The sequence below is a fragment of the Drosophila simulans genome, chromosome 3L (genome assembly GCF_016746395.2).
Source record: "Drosophila simulans strain w501 chromosome 3L, Prin_Dsim_3.1, whole genome shotgun sequence".
Classification (NCBI taxonomy): domain Eukaryota; kingdom Metazoa; phylum Arthropoda; class Insecta; order Diptera; family Drosophilidae; genus Drosophila; species Drosophila simulans.
The window spans coordinates 6,302,861-6,319,645 of NC_052522.2; the positions used below are offsets into that span (position 1 = coordinate 6,302,861).

The 16,785-nt window shown below is 41.3% G+C and overlaps 1 protein-coding gene across 1 annotated transcript in view; it reads left to right on the plus strand.

The window, feature by feature from the left end:
• LOC6737020 overlaps nucleotides 1-16,785 on the plus strand; it is a 58,610-nt gene that overhangs the window by 12,788 nt on the left and 29,037 nt on the right. Inside the window, exon 2 of the mRNA XM_016170946.2 lies at nucleotides 9,302-9,323. The gene's annotated coding sequence lies outside the window, so the exon portion shown is untranslated. The remainder of the gene's footprint in view (nucleotides 1-9,301; nucleotides 9,324-16,785) is intronic.

Sequence of the window (16,785 nt, forward strand, 5' to 3'; positions counted from 1 at the left end):
ACCTTTTGCGGTTCTCAGTTCAGTTCAGCTCAGATCCCCGATCCCCAATCCCCGATCTGAGATCCCCCCTAGTCGCCGAATCCATGATTCCCCCGGATTCCGCCACATAACCGCTCTGCGTCCGCTGTCAGGCGTAATTTTATACGATCAGCTTTCGATTTGGCTGAAGCCTGAGGTTAAAAATTAACATGACCAGAGCCGGCGATAAGTTGAGATTGCGATTGGGCTGTGGGCTTTTGGCTTTCGGCTTTGGGCCAATACCACCGGCAGCAGCAGCCCCAACTCAATGTAATTTTGTGGTTTTCGTACCAAAAACAAAAAAGTTAAGTGAAATAAAAACTAAAGGTAAAAGAGGAGAGAATGCCAAACGTTGTCGGCCGCACTGCAATTGATATGGCCAAGGGACGCGAACGATGAAGCGGATTCGGATACGGATTCGTATTCGATTGTCAAAGCCATGTAAAATATGTGTTTGTGTGTGTGGTGTATGTGCTGGTGGCTATCTGTGTGTGTCAGTTGCCTTGCGGTTGTGCCGCCCCCTCCACAGCTCCTTTCTCCATCCCCCTGATGAGCTGTCTTCCCTTGGCTTTATGCGATATGAATTACACAAGTTTCCTGGCACTTTTGTGCGAGCGTTTTATGGTCGTTTTCCTCTTTATTATCATGCAGCTGTGTGAGTGTTCGTATCTGTGTGCAGCAAGGTAAGAGTGTGCGTTATAATATAATAATTAAATGAATTGCCAAAGTGTGTCCGTACTAGACGTGCGTCGTTCATCAGGGAATGCAAAATAGGGATGGGTATTAATTTTGGGTACAGCAAATTTTAAATTTAGTATTTAGGATAGAAGAAAAGGTTAATTAAAATATGATTATTAACTCATTGGGCATTTAAATTTATATAAAATATAATAGACATCTACAAAGCCAAATAAAAAATTTAATGAACCGAAAGGGGTATTAAATGCATGTATTTTAAGCTTCTTAAAATTTGTATAGTTTTTACACACCCTAGAAGTATTCTATCTACCCCTCACGTACTCCTCTTTAGTGCTAGTACATGAGTGTGAATATTTCGCTGAACTTTTTAGAAAGCCAGCAGGACGCACCGACCAAGTTCCTCTCGTTGGCCTGTCGAAAAAGGGTTTTTATTTCAGCGGCCTTTATTTGCCTTTCCTTTCTCGCCTTTTTCCCTCGGCTCTGTTCTTTTACACTCGAGGTGTCAATTTCAACGCCCTTCTTTTGTTTGGCAAGCATGCGGATCTACATATATAATCAGGTATATGCATATGGATATTATATGGCGAGTACATGGTTATATATATGAATATTACCCTCGTTTTTAATTTCTGCCAAATTATGCAGAATGTTCGCCTGCCCTCTCGAGGGTTAACAAATAAACTCTGCACTGTCAGAAAATAACTGAAAAAATAAATCTACGCTGGTGACCACACCCACTGCGAACGTGGGAGCGGTTGACGCCCACAATCATGGTTGGGAATAAATATTGGTACATATTGTGAATTAAAATGCGTAGTCTTTGATGTTGATGGTGATGTGTAGAGCTGGAAACACAGGAAACAGGAAGAATTTATTAGTCTTTTGTTAAGTTTCACAAGTCCCATAAATGGCTTATTATTATGTATGTAGGATGTATTAAAATCTGAGGAATAAAACAAAAATTATTAATTCATAAAATATATTATAGGCCATAATGATCCTTGGTATGACTCATATTTATAATATTTTTACTTTTCTGGGCAATTTGAAAATGCATTTTTCTTGGTGTTTCTCATATAGGCAGGCTGCTCTGTGGGGCGTTGCAATATCAGCACCTCATCCTTTAGCTCACACACATGTGTCGCCTCTACTCCGTTGCATGAATTATTTTCTTTTTTGGCTTCGCAGTTTAGGTTTTTTATTTATTTTTTTCCATTTTTTGGGTGTGTTCTGCAAGTGGGCTGGCAGAACTGGCTGTGATGGGTGAATTGGGGGAGGCGGTGGGATGCTGTGTGGGGCGTGGCCTGTTGCATTTGCATGTGCTCCATGCAACTGACAACTCAATAAAATGTCGCTATTTTAATTTCGCCTTGATGTCGTCACGCGGATGTGACATAAGGCCGCTCCACCGCTTCCACTTTTGCTGATTCAGTTCGCAGCTGCAGCGCGCAGATGATGATGATGTGTATATTGCCAGGGTGTATTATAAGTTTTATGGCTTTGATACCAGGAAAATGCAACAGAGTTGAAAATGTGGGGAAGCAGTTTATTAAATTAAAACCGCTGAAATTGAGCGCGTACTAAACGAGAAGCAAACTTAAGTTGTTGAAGCTCGTAAAAGCGTTGGCCAAAACTTTGTGCAAACCTAAAATTTTATGTGAATCTGCTAAAACTTAAATTGAAGCCTTAAAAGATATTAGCCGAAATCCCTTAGTTCCAGAGTAAAAGTTATGAATATCGATTTTTAAACTATCTGCAACTATATACTCCGCACATCAACAAATTTATCAGACAGTAAATCTAGCATTAAGCCAGCATGATTGTAATTAATTTGAAATACATTTTCCGCTCCTCGCGTTGATCAGGTGTATCATTCCCCAAACGCTTTGCTTTCTCGCTGATTTACCGGCTTGGGTTTCGAATTAATTTTAATTACGGCGAGACAGAGAAAGGCAGCTATTGTTGCTGTCTCATCAATTCGCGACCCCAGCGGAAATGGCAAGAAACAAATTTGAGGAGGTGGAGCGACTTCAGCTTAAATCGCAGCAAGTGAAGCATTTCGGTTTTGGGTTTTTGGCACTCTGGCAATTGAGCGCGAACTTCTTGGCGGACTCCTTTCTGCATTTGCCATTGCCTTTTTGGCCTGCTTTGGTTGCACTTTTCCCCCTCGCCACCCCTTTACTCGCTGAACGCGCTGTGTTTTACTCAATATTAATGAAGTCATTAAGACGACATCTTCCTCGAGATCGGCGCGTAATGCGAGCGAATTATTAACAACGTTCTCCGCACGAAAACAAGCTCAAAGCCCCAAGATACCCCCGGCTTTAACTTGCAGCCCCACCGACTTCTTCGGCTGAAGTGGCGTGTTTCTGCCGTCCCGCCAACGGCATCAATAAACAACAACAACAACAGCAACAACGAAATAATACACGATATGCAGTGCAACAACAATCCGAAAAGGAACACAAGCGGCTTTCATAAATTTGCATGTCGCTGTCACAGGCAAGGGATCGGAACGGATCGGATCGCCAAAGGGGGCCAGGTTATGAGGGGGCGTGACAACAAGTCAATTCGGCTCTCCTGCTCCCCAAAATGTGGCACAGAAATCTGTTTTCGGCAGGCCAGAGAAGTGAAAAATCTTTAACAGACAAGACAGGGCAAGGCAAATATTAAGTACGACTATCAAAGTACTCTTTTTGAAATACTTCTTTGGGAGAAGCTTTAAGATGCTCAGGAAAAAATGATACAGAATTTGTTCAGTCCTATATATTTTTTCAATAAATGAAATATATTTATTATATATTGACAGTATTCTAATATGCATAGCGCAAGTAGAGATTTGTGTTTCGTAGTATACCAAAGATACATTTAGCTCTAATTTTTTGAGATATATGCTCAATTATTTGAAATATTTGATATATAATCTTTTGTTTTAATATACCTCGTACTAACTAAAATATAACTTACAACGTTCGCTTAAGCCCGAATCAAAAAGGGTACTTCCACATTAAATGTAAACACCGAAAAACGCCAAAGTGGAAGGGAAAAAATTAACATTGGGGTAAAAAGAAGTGCTGGAGCAGCGCAAAAAAATTGTTGAACGCATTAGAAGATTGATGCTGGCGGCTGTTTGCTCAGGGTTGAGACTGTGGACTTGGCCGAAAGTGATTGCAATTTTTGCTCTCTTATTTCGCCATGTTTACTTTGTGCATGAGCAGATTTCCTTCTTTTCGTTTTTTTCACGTTTTTCAGCAATTTTTTCTGTTTTTTTTTGTATTTTGCGTGGCAAGTGAAAAGAAAAGGAAACGAAAATCCGGCAGGAAGGAATGCAAATGCAAACACAAGACGTATTCAAGTTGCTGGAGATGTTGATTTTGGTGCTTCCTTTTGGCCATATTTTAGGGGAACTGGGTTAATAAGATCGCCGGACCGTGGGCAGCCACTCTATTCGGCTTTTTTTTTTGAGTAGCCGCCTTTAATAAATAGCTGCTTTTAGCCCGGCCAAAAGCGACTCATTTATTATGCATCAAAGATAAACCTAACTGAGATTAATGTCTCACTTCGGCAGGAGCGACATGGGCGATAGATAGTCGCTAGCCACTGTTTGCCGTCACTCACCTGAAGCTAATCATCTCACCTGGCCAAAAGCAGGGGGTAATTGATAGCAAAAGGGTGAGAATCGGGTATGAGTATGGGAGATTAGCCCGACCAAGCTGTGCCAATTATGTCCACAGGTTGTAATAAAATAAAGTGCACGTTTTATTATTCAGAATCCAGATCAAGCGGGATCTCGGGCTCAGGCAAATCCAATTATCCATCGTTGTTCTCGGTTATTGTTGCTATATGGGTACAAGCTGTGGGTACTTTAATTTTAATTTGCCGGGCAGCTGCAAAAAAAAAAGAGAAAAGCCGGCCAACACGCAAAGTCAGAGCTGTTGAAATTGTGCTAACCTTGGATCTCCTCTCGAATGGGTTCGTTTTATTCACTCTGCTAATTTGAATTAATTTTGTTGTCAACACGTAGTCATATAAGGATGTGAACAGTTAGCAGGCAATCAAAAGTGTAATTGGGGGCCAAAGGAAGTCGGTCGGCCAGGCAGGTGATATGGGGCCCGACCATGGGAAAGGAAAGAAACTGCCATGAGATGGGTTTTTAAATCAGATTTTTGGGAGATTGTGCAACCACTGGAAAATTCAAGGGGGGACAAACTTAAAAAAGGGAATCAAAAAGAGAAGAAAAGTGAATGGGAAACTAAGTGCGACCCTTTAGAGAGGCAATTCAGAACAGTAAAGCTACTTAAAAAGATATTAGAAATGTTAAGTTATGAGAAGTAAAAACACTTGATAGTAAGGACTTAATTACAAGTAATGTTACACTAAATGGAAAAGTTTAAAGTATTTTACTCTCCCTACATAAAAACTCTTCGTTATGAAAGAAATCAAGGTCAAAGTAAATTGCATAATCCCAAAATCGAAAACCCACTATTGGCAGATGACCCAAACTTTCCTCACTTGCCAGCAACACTTTCGCGTAACGCCCCAAAACAGAACCTCGTTAAGCTGTTCCCAATTTTCGGATCGTTTTCCTCGGTGAAATCAAATCTATTAACGATCGATGGTGCTGTCGCGGACTTGGAGGGGGGAAAACCTCCCGGACTCTATGTAGGTTGCCTAGGAACGCCCAAAAACTTTAGTAAGATCGTTGCGAATCGGTACCGCCGTTAAATACAGACCGCAGATTCTATAAATCAGGCGTGTTTCTCAACACCTCGGACACTTTCGAACCCGCTCATTAAAAACCATTAAGGAAAATATTTCGCTTGGGAAAAATTATGGCGTAAATGATACCCAATCCCGCCCCCAGCCACAACCACCTCCATTTTGGCCCGGCGACAATAAACGACCTCCAAGCTGCGAGCCCGGCTATTCGCAATTCGGCTTAAACGCGTTGCGGCGGCTCAACTCGGTTTCTGTGTCATTTTCTTGTCTGCAGCTCGGTTTTAAGCGTCAAATAAATTTAAGTCTACACCTAAACAGCCAGCAAACAAAATAAAATAAGGCACTTGGAAAAAACTAAAAGGAAAAACTTTTGCGTTGCCTGTTCTTTGGCAATTTTTTTTTCGTATACCTTTTTGCAACGAACATTTGCAACAATTTGTTATTGGCCATTTAAGCCGCTTGTTGTTGGCCGTTTGTTGCTTTTGGCCGTTGGCGCACCAGAAATCTGTTGAGTGTTAATGACATTTTTATGTTTTAACGCTTGAAAAGCTGCGGCCGCGTCCATTTTGGTGGCCTGGCCCCATGGTTTAAAAAAAAAAGTCCAATTGAATTTCCCGCACCTGGCTATGCTCTATTTTTGCATTTTATTCTTTTCTTTTTGGTTGAAGTGGGGTCTGGTTAACATTCGTTGCTGGTTTGAGATACTGACTTGGCCTCTGCTCATCCACGTTTAATGGTGGATTGCTGTTGGTCGGCTATTTCTGGGCCGAGTGACAGGTGACCTGGTCAACAAAGTGGTGCGGAATTTGTTCACAAAAATGGTTTGCAAATTGATGGCAAAGTGAAATCACATAAGAATGGTATACCTATTTTTCAGCCATATTTAGATCTATAAATATTTAAATCTACTCTACTACCCAATCAATTAAACTACACCTCGAAAGTTCAAGTGGTGTAAGGTCATCGATCAGAATATTGTGTTTTTTTCTGCATATTTATCGCCACAAAAGCAGGCAACTCAATCAAACGGGCTTTCTCCTCCCTGCTCTGCAAACCGAATTCAATTTCGTTCAATTTCGGCCTCAACTTGTGTCAACATTAATTAAATTTTCTGCGCGCATTTGCAAAACTTTTTGAGCAGCTAATTGGATTTTGGTTGCTGCATCGCCAGCAACAAAACAACCGGCAGAAATAAAGCAAATTCGCGTGCAGCCGCCGACTAATAACTGCCAAAGTCGCGCTGCGAAAAAAAAAATGTAATACGAAATACAGAAAAACAGAAAAACCAGTCGCCTGCTGCAAGTTTCCTGCCTTGGCTCCTACCACTGCCTCCTGCCATCCTTTTCGCTCCTGGGGAAGTTTTTCAAGCGAAAAAATGTGTATGAAAAAGGAAATACTCCTATTAAATGTATTCCTTTGTTTCAGGCTTCACTGGTGCCTGAAATTTCGCCAAATGTTTGCTCTGCCATTCGGCCATTCGGCAGTTAATGATTTACGTGGCCCAAACAATTCCACAACAATACTGAGAAAAAATTGATCTTATAGGATGCGCTTCAGTAACTAAAGCTCAAATTTAAGATAACATAATATGGAACACATTGTTCTCAAGAAAGTTATTTGTGGAATATTCATAGATCAGAATCAACATTTTGTTGATTATTATTTCTCTCAGTGCAGGCCAAGCAGGTGGTCCCAGGCCGAGGACAAAACTGTTTGACTTTGGCCGCCGTGGAGTGCGTGTGCGGGTGGGAAAATAAAGTCTGGTGCGGCAATTAACAAGTGCAACGACTCCGCCGCCGTCGCCACTTCCTCATCCCCATCCTCATCATGACCCCCATCCTGCTGCGCTTCCTTGGCAACTTCCTTCCCTGCGACATCCGCCACCCGAAACGCAGGGATACAATGGCCGAAAAAAAGAAACGCTCCAACTAATAACACTTAACTGAAGCTTGGGCCTAAGCCAAAAGCCAAGTCTTAATTATGGCAAACAACTTTTTGTTTTAGTTCGCAGCTAAAACGCTTCCTGTAAGACAAAAAGCTGCCAGCTACTGAACTTTCGTTGCACTCGCTTTTCCGCTACCCGCAGAATTTTCCGGGAAAACTGCACCGTGCATGTCGCTACATATCAACAAAAGATGCAGCAGCCAACACCAGACTGCATCAGCCACCTCCACACACACACTTGTCGTTTTGGCTCGGTTTCGGTTGCTTTTCTTTTTTCGGTTTCTGCATTTTCATTTTTTTTTGTGTTTTTTGTGTTTTTTGCAGACTTCAGTCAATGCACTCTCTATGACGTCGTCGTCGTCTGACTGCACAAAATGAAAAAGTTTCGCAAAAAAAATATAATGAAATCCAAGGCCCGAAAGGATAAACTTGAAGCATAAAAAAACACAGATTTAGGTAGATGTGTTAGGGCTGGATGAATATCCTTTAAAATAATAACAGAAAAAATGTTTATGCTAATAAATTTTATTATAAATGGCAATACATTTTAACAAATCTTAGTAACTAAACTATGATATTATTGTGCTCAACTTTCTTCTGGGCCTATCAAACCCTTGTACAATTCATAGTTTCCAGGGTACTAAAACAGCAATTCCACAACCAACAAAACAACACAAAAAGTTGTAAAAAAAAAACACTCGTTGCTTTTACTTGTTTTGTTTTTGTTTTTTTTCGCCACAAAAAGCGAAAAACAAGAATGATTATTAACGCCTGTTGGGTATGCCACAGGACGATGTCTGCAGCGGCTCCAGCTGCAGCTTTGGATACAGCTCCATCTCCAGTTCTGGGCCGCTTGGTTCAGGATGGAGGAGGGTCCGGCTTCCCACTCAGACTGCTCAAAACCAAAAGGCAGAAGGCTACTGTGCAAACAGTGTGCCGTGTGGCAATGTGTTTTGCTTTTTTCGGTGCATTCGCCTGCAGGCTCCAGTTGGATGCAGAATGCAACCGGGCAAAAACAACAGCCATGCCACAGAGCCAACATGTCACGGACCCGCGGGGCCCGCAACTTCGGAGGGAGTTGCATCGGCGTCTCCCCGTGCCCCTCACTCATTAGGCGCTTGCTGCTGCACTTGTGTCTGCACCGTATCCTGGCCAAAGTCGGGATTCGGGGGCCCTGCATCCTGGCCTGCAACTCCATCGCCGTCTCAGGCAGTTGCAAATTACGCTCTCAGACTCAATTGTCTTGAGCCTTTGGAGACTTGCTGTTGGAACGGGGACCCGAAACGACAACAATGCCTGCATTTAAACGCAATCTTCGCAATGGCTAGACAGACAGACTCAAACTCAGACACATTCCCTTGGGGCGATACAGGGAAAAACATTTTTTTTTAGGGGCGTAGGGCAGCTGGGGGCGTGGCTAGGTGGCAAAAGCGTCGCGTCATCGTCGCGTCTGGCACTTGAGATTTTTGTATATGTTCATTAGAATGTTCCTCGTGACGATGAGGATAGGAAGGTGCTTGAGCGCCCTGAAGTAGGCAACACTTTTGGATTGCACTTTGATGCATGTGCAAATTCTGTTTTCGGGTACAGTTGTGCGTGGAAAATACACGCATTGGAAAATGTGACAGAATGACATAATATATTGAATCTTAGAGGATTTATTGGTTATCTGTAAAATGTATTACTGTATAAATATATTAATTGTTTATTTATTTAATTTATTAATAAATTACCTATTTGCTTAACAAAATTTATAAATATTTACTATACCAGCATCTTTTTTGTTGGTTTCTTACATGAATGACACTATCGAAACAGTAATAAATTGAACAAGCTGACTTTACCTCACTCGAAACATAAACGCAATTCCATTTACTGCAATAAATTTTAAATTAATGCTCTGCATTTTTTCCTATTTCAGAACCTGTTCATGGATTTATGAGGTACGTAAAACCCTCAGCACCGCATTTAGCATTTAAATCTGTTCATGGGCACAAAAGCCGCTTACGATTAATGCCCGTGCGGCAAGCCCAGTCCAAATCAACCTGCAACCATACCGAAAAAAAAAATCCAAAGCAAATAAAATTATAAACGAATCTATTATGACAAGTGCGTGGGCCGTACAAAGTATTTTTTCCGTTCGCATTTATTTTTTATATTTTTGCCCCGACAAAAGGCCCCCAGAATACGGGGGCTGCTGGCTGTCCAAATGATGTTGAAGTGTGTTTAAATCTGAGGGAGACCCATCATCGTGTCAAACGGCAGCCGACAGACAAGAAAACCTAACGATCAAATTAATAACGCCAACAAAAGAGACCCGATACCTGTGCCCCTGCCACGCCCCATTATTAAAAAAAAAATACTAATACAATAAAGGTTGTGTTGGAGAAACAACAATAAGCACAACAACGGCGACAGCTGTGATTGACAACTATGTTGAAATATCAAATTATAATTTCATAAATAGATGGGAAATAAAAGAAGCTAAGAGGCTTTCAAATCGGGTAATTGCCTGATCTATTAGGCCTGGGTGTGGATACACTCGTCGCGATCTTTTGGGCCAGATTGAAGGTCAATGTACACGGCACATAATTGATTATTAAACTGACAACCTGGTCCCTAAAACAGTATTTAAAGGGTGCGGAACTGCTGCGCATGGAAATTCATTAGCCAAGATTGAGAAAACATGTTTTAATTTCATGCCTCGGATATCGTTCATTAAAGGCCAAAGAATTTTAATTGCCACTTGGCCGGTGGGGCAGCCTTGAAATCAACCGACCGACCGACCGCCCGACCAACTCGTGGTCTAGAAAATAAAAAACACCAACTGCAATTGGCTTTGGCATTCACATGCTTCGTTATGGCCATATGAAAGTGCCACATAATTCTACATGTCCCCCTCTTCCTCCCCCCCTCTCTCTATAAAAAATATATGCCCCGAGGCCAAAACAATTTTCACCCCGCACAACCTGCAATGGTAATATATATATCCACATTCACATCCATCCGTGTGTTAGCTCTTCACCATTTTGGGGGCAGCGAAAATGAAAATCCAATCAATGCCTGCAATATCCATTGCGGTTAATGTTATTTTCTGGTGTTTGCTGTTTGATGTCTGGGGCGTAGTTCTAGTTTAAGAGCTTAGCAGTCGTATGTGGGCTGTCTGTTTTTTTTAAATATATTTTTGGTCAGGAGGTACCGAGGAGATTTCCCGCCAAACTTGAAAAGAAAGTGGCCAGATATTCGGCCAAAGCCTACGTGATTTTTGCCTTCACATTTAATGCTTGCCGATTTTTACGACTTTCGATCTTGAGGTTAGAGGAAAACATACTTTTTAATTGATTCCCCGAAAACGATTTCCGCAGGTGATCATCAAAACTTTGGCCATTTCTCGTGTGGGTTATCTTGGCTGTAACATTTCCTGGAACATTTCCCTAAAATTCTTTGAGCACCTGCAAGATTTTTTCAAATTAAAAATTCTACATTAAAGTCACTTAAACGTTCAGTGAAGGCGCCGAACTTTTCAAATGCATTTATATGAAGAATTTAATTTTAACCCACAAGTAATTGCGTTTTTATATACATAATAGATATAAACAGCAAGCTTCTTCCTCAATAAATCATAGGACATATAAGGATTTTCTTAACCACAACTGGTAGCTTCGACTTTTACAGTCCCCTCCCTTGAGATCTAAGAGGAAATTAATTTGAGATTACCTATTTTTTGTAGCTGCTCCGGAAGCGGTTTCATTTATGAATTTTACTATAGTTTCCCCTCCATAAATCAGGAAGTGTGTAAAATATAACCCAGGACAGACCCACTCCACTAAACGGCCGCTCCCACAGGCGCACATATGATGATGTTGATGATGATGGCGATGATGATGATGCGGTGACTATCCAAGGTAGCCAACCTCTTGGGCTTATAATTATTGTGAGGCACAGCGCGGTTTGCAAGCTGTGCAGAATTTTTAGTTTACGAGCACATAAATGTAATTGGATGCGCAAAAAATATTACAGTATCCAGAGTAGAGTGTTTATAAATTTGCACACTCGCACATACGAGTCCACTCAAGGCTCTCTAGTCTAGGCTGCAATTTGCAGCCAGCTGCAGTTGAAGTTCCAGGAGGCTTCTGCGCATGGGCAAAAGCCGAAACGTGTCATCATCGATTATATGGCCGGGAAAATGGGACTCCCGAGAAACGGGCTAAAACGGGAGCTGGAGCTGGAGCTGTTCGAGCTGGGCAAACAAGTGGCTGTTACTATCGCATTGTGTTATCGCCGTGCTGATGTCGGCAGTTCAGTTCCCCTGGGCGCGTAACTCAAAGCGACAACACTTGACACTAATTAATACATACGCACCGACCTGCGAGCGGACGGGCTTTCCTTTCTAACTACACATTTTCCATTTTCCATTGCCCGACTGCCACCCACCCATTTGGGAGGCTTGTCGACGCGCTCGTCGCATTTCAATCAAGACCACGTCAGTCATTCAGTCATCCAGTCAGTCAGTCAGTTGAGATTCTGGCTTGATAAAGTTGTTTGAAAGTGTTGCAGGTTGCACACACAGAGACACGCATAGTTGACTGCCTAACTGGCACATTGACTGCAGCAGCAGCAGCAACATGCAGCAACTGCAACTGCAACATGCAGCAGTAGGAAGCAGAAGCAGCCGGCTAGAAGTGTGTGCCCCATTGTAGCGGGCGATGCTTATCAGCTTGTCGACGTCGCGGTCTCCTGACGCACGCAGCCCCACCCCTCAGTACCGCCCCCCCTTTCGACCCACCGCCCACGTAGGCGCTACTTGATAGTGTTTACCGTTGCACTTCCTACACCGATTAAGGTTAGCGCACTTTAAGCCCGAGTGGCCAAAGTTCAATTAACACCAGCATACTTCAGCGAAAGTTTAAGAGGCGCATGACAGGCTGAAATATTAATTAGCTGAAATGTTTTGTATGAGACATTAAATGAAAATTATTATAGGCATTTTAATTACAACTTCATAGGTTGTTTATGTTGCAAATAAAACTGACACTTTTGTTAGCCAAAACTTCCTGTCTTTAAGCTGTAAGCCAAAACTCTAAGAAAATTCAAATCAACCCCGTGAATAGTTAAAAAAAAACTTATAAAGTAATTTAAGCAGCATTTCCATTCAGGTTCGCGCTGATTTGACTTTAATTTGAAATTTTACACACCAATAAGCCACTTTTAACTGTCAAATTTCCAAAGCAAAATATGCAAATTAAATGCGGTAATTCTGGCATTTCCTCTGTTATTATAGCCAACGTGCCGCTTTTTATTGACCAATTAAAATGCTTGTGATATCGAACGGAGTTGGCCAAGGGAGTGGGGCGGGAAATGATTCATCTAAGTCGAGAGCTGTCTCTCAAGTCATCAGGGAAGGCATATCAAGCCAACTTTTTGGGCCTCTGGCATTTTATTTGTGTATGCTTTTTTGACAATGCCACACAGTCAGACAATGATCGATGAAGTTGCGCCTTGGACTTTAACTTTATGGCCGAAATCGAAAACGAAAAACGGGCTGAGAATGAAATCGAAAATAAATTTTCAATTGATAACAAAGGAAAATCGACACAAACTGGCATTAATTTTCGGCTCTTTAGAGCCAACTTTGACACCCGAAACTGAATAAATGCTTAATTAACACCCAATGGCGCGCCTTAAGCGAATTTCGGTGTGGGGCTGTGAGTTGTCATGGGTTAAGGGGGTGTTTCCAGCTAAATTGCGGCAATTGAAGGCGCAACGAATGCAACTCAAAAGTCTAAAATCGAAATTAAAGGTTTTTTTCGGCAAAAAGTAAACAACGCCAAATTGACATTTCGCCTCTCGACAGGCAGCGAAAAATGTATTTTTTCGGCTATTTCGTATGTTTTTCTTTTTTCTGCACTTTTATTTTTTTTATTGGAAAACTGCAGCTAAAAGAAGGCAAGCCCAGCAGGTCGCAAGCGGAAAATCCGCGAATAGAAAATGACAGTTGCAGTTATTCGGTACGCCGCCGCCAATCGTTGAAATCAACAAAAGCCATAGTCGAGTCACTAAAAATGACTGACTCGACTTGACTGACTTTGTTTGGCCAATTGGCAATTGAACAAGCCAACGGTCGGAAAGTGAAAAGCGGCACCTGAGGGCAAAAGGAGTTGCATTGCATCATGCCCCGCGGCCTTTCAGTGTAGTCGTGTGCTCGTATCTGTGTGGGTGCACGAGCAATCGATGATCGGATCGCGTTGAGATCTACTCGCATGTAACGTTTAAATTTGTTGGAAAGTCCACCGATACCAACTGAGCTGTGGCTTTTCATGCCTACTTTTTGGATTTTAACTACACTGAAAGAAATCATAGATACTATTGAGTAGATACAAGTCCTTTTCATTACTGAAAAACATGATCCTTGCTAATTATTTTGCTTTTGATCGTTAAACTAAATAAATAAACTACTATTTGATGCAAATTACCACCATAAACTATTTAACTTAAGCATTATTATCTGTGTACGTTTTTTCCTCTCTCGGAGAGCAAACAAGATTTGCACGATTTTCTTGTAATTTTCCGGCAATTTCCAAGTACGAAGAAACCTCGCCAAGTGCCGGGCCATATAAATCCTCCAATGTTTGTTTAATTTCGTGTATTTTTTTGCAGGCCCCGCTCTGTTTGTTTTTCTATTTTGTTTTAATTTGTCCCCAAAAAAATAAACTTGCCAGAATGCAATGGGTAACAACAAACACACAGCAACAACAGCGAAATTTGGCTAATTGTGTGGCGATCATTGCTCATTACGGCTCATTATTTGTTGCGGCTTGTAGTTTCGGCTACAGGTTCTTGTTCCCAATTTTTTCTCGCGGGAGGGAAAACCATTTTATTGTCAATGATCTTGTAGCGAGATTAGCATAGATATTGGTTCCCATTCGCGATTAGATGGCCGGGCACGATTTTGTTTTGGCGGACAATTGGAATGTATGTAATGCGCTTGTTCCTAACGTGGAACTTAACAACTTTGCAACATTGTTACCGGCAGTAAAAGTTTTCCCTCCGATTCAAACAGGAAGTTTCATTGGCATTCAATGCCCCGAAAAACCAACAGAGATAACTATAAATTCCGCTTATGATAGATTTACATTTTAATTCAATGAAGTTGCTTCTTAGGGTGTGTTTATGACTTTGACGATGGCGCAGAAAAGCCTTAAATATATTTGCATTTATTTACAGACAGATAGATGCCTTTGTTAGATTTAAGTGATTTTGAATGTAAGATAGAGATTTTGACCATTTATACATATTTTTACAGCATTAGATTGAGTGGATTTAATATTATTCATCTTAAGCATATTTAAATTTGAATACTTTTATTTTATTTTTATTTGCAAGGAACACATCATATACGATCTAATTTCTGACTAATTTTTGATGTTAAATAGCCAGTTCATTATATGATACATCGATCATAAAATCCAATCCTAAATCATCCGCCATTCGATTGATGCGACAAGATTCCAAACTTGCCATGATTTCATTGGCAATCAACAGGGCTCGTAAAGACCATCACTAAATGGGGGGCATAAAAGCCCGGCCAATAAAAAGCCAAGTTGTCTTCTTTGTTTCGCTGGCAATTTGGTAACTTTTTCTGAAAGATTATAAGTATAAATACGTGGAAACTTGATTTGGCCTAGGCAAAAAGCGAAACTGTGTATGCGATTTGGATCGGGCCCATTCATCCGTCATAAACATTTCAGCGTATTTTCTAACGTAATTCCTTTCGCGTGATGGGAAGATGCTATAAAAATTTTAGCTGGTCCCCGACGAGCATTCGGTTTTGAGTTTTATGGCTCTGAGTGCGCGTTTCAAATGCCCGGCCATTGTTTCAAATGGCACTGAGTAAATAAAACTGAGCAGCCCGAGCTTGGCTTTTCAAAATTGTGTTGATTTTGCATATGAGCAGAAGGCGCTTAAACGGACCGATTTTTACGACTTTCGCTTTTAATGGCCAGCGGGTCGAAAAGCTGATGGTCGGTCTGCTGTAGGTCGCGTCGCCGAAACTCAGGTTCAGGCCTTAAATTCACAGGCTTACTTATTATGAAATATTCGATACCCCGGTCGCCAGTGCAAATCGAGGCCACCGGGAACTCAAATCATAAGAAAATCTATGGGGCACGCGGCACGGACCAACTGAATTAAATCAGTGCACAATGAAAGCGAGAAGAAAGAAGGACACTGAAAAAAGCCAAATATCTATATATATTGATTATTAAACTGACTAACTAGTACCTCAAAAAATATCTAAAATACGCAAGAATCATCAAAAAAGAAAAAAATTCCAACAAAAGATTGAACATATTATAGAATTTATATAGTTTTAGATTTTTAGAATTTTTCTCAGTGCTAGAAATTGAGAGATTGAGGCAATGCAAAGCGATACAAATCGAAGCGGGACGATCGTCGAGTGGCTCACTGCACTCACCGATCAAGTTGCACTTTCTGGCTGGCGATGTTGCTGCTGCGGCTCTTGATGCTGCGCCTTTGCTGCGGTTGCTGTTGCAGCAGTTGCCGCTTCTCCTGATGCAGTCGTGTGGAGTTTTGGAGTGTGCTGCCAGCGGCACAAAATGCTCGACATAAAGGGCAAGAGTTCAGGAAATTGTGACTGTGGCGAAAAATATTTTCGCTATTCTCCACAGTTTTCCATTTTTTTCGCTTTTGCTCGGTGAAACTGTAGCCGATGCTGCCGCTTCAGATGCCGATGAAGCCGGCTCTTTTTGCATCACATCGCCCAAGGAGAGTGAGATGAACTCTTTTAATATCTTTTTTCCAACTTATTTTTCTGCATGCCGGTGCTGTGGGTATGCTCGAAAGTTGGCGGAAAATTGAAAGTAATTGTCACCTTTTGAGTGTTTCCATTTCGTTTTCCTTTTGCCGGACGGTAGTGGCGTGAAAAGTGTGCCTTTTGTGATGAAAGAGAATGAGGACTTTTGGGGTGAAGGTGAGCTTGGAATATTAATGAAAGTGTGGCAAATGTTCGAAAAGAGGTTTATGGGTACGAAACGTTATTGGAAGATATGTATCTTTGAAGATGAGATGGCCAAGTAGGAGTGAAAGCTTAAATAGGAAATAAATAATTAAATTTTTAAATATTTATAGCCACTTTCCCAGAGGTTAATTAGTACATATATGTTGCTATGAGGTGGTAAAACCCACAGTAAGAGGAAGTCAAAATAATGAAGAGCAAAACCCACCTATTTCATGCTCCACGCTCAACTAATTTGTATGATACATCTTCCATTTAATGACTTCATTCCCGGACTCCTCCGACTTAGACGCTCGATTTCATCTGCCAGATGAATCTCTAATCAGCAATTGTTGTTAAGAATCTCCTTACATGACACAACCAATTAATTT